Consider the following 724-nt stretch of genomic DNA (forward strand, 5'->3'; position numbering starts at 1 on the left):
ATATATATATATATATATATATATATATATATATATATATATACGCTTATCTAACTTATGTATGATCAAACTTCAAGCAGCTGGTGTTGTTCTGCGTCGGCAAGACTTATATTATGTAGGATAATTGATAAAAAAGTAAAGTGAATTTGCCGCGAGGAGTGGAAAATCCAACATTTCGGACAGTCCTTCAGGGAAAAGTTGAAAGGAGAGAAACAGATGAGAGACAGCAGACTTTTACATGATCTAAGTTAAAAAGACTACCTGCAACTGATAAGGAATGCAAGACAACGTTTTCCCTCTCGTATTGCTTATGTAAACAATTATTACATCTTTTAATTAAATCAAGTTTCTGTCTTCATCCCCCCCTACATAAAACGAGAGAGAAAATACAGCATAATAAATATCTGCTATTCATATCACACATTTCCATGACATATTTAAAGAAGAAAAGTTATTATGTAACCTTCTCACGTGACTGTCGCAGGAGGTTTAAGCATAAACGCTGGCTAATAAATTTGTACGTTAACGGACAGCTTTCTGCGTCACATTCTTTCTTTACAAACGAGCAAATTTTATTACAACGCCCAGGAAAGACAATTCGCGACAAAGCTCCACAAACAATATACTTTTGCAATGTGAAACCAGTCAAGTGAATGCTTATATTTCAAACTGTAATCAATTCTGGTTAAGTGTGGATTAATAACGATATATATATATATATATA

Source organism: Octopus bimaculoides, chromosome 1 (assembly GCF_001194135.2).
Source record: "Octopus bimaculoides isolate UCB-OBI-ISO-001 chromosome 1, ASM119413v2, whole genome shotgun sequence".
Lineage (NCBI taxonomy): Eukaryota > Metazoa > Mollusca > Cephalopoda > Octopoda > Octopodidae > Octopus > Octopus bimaculoides.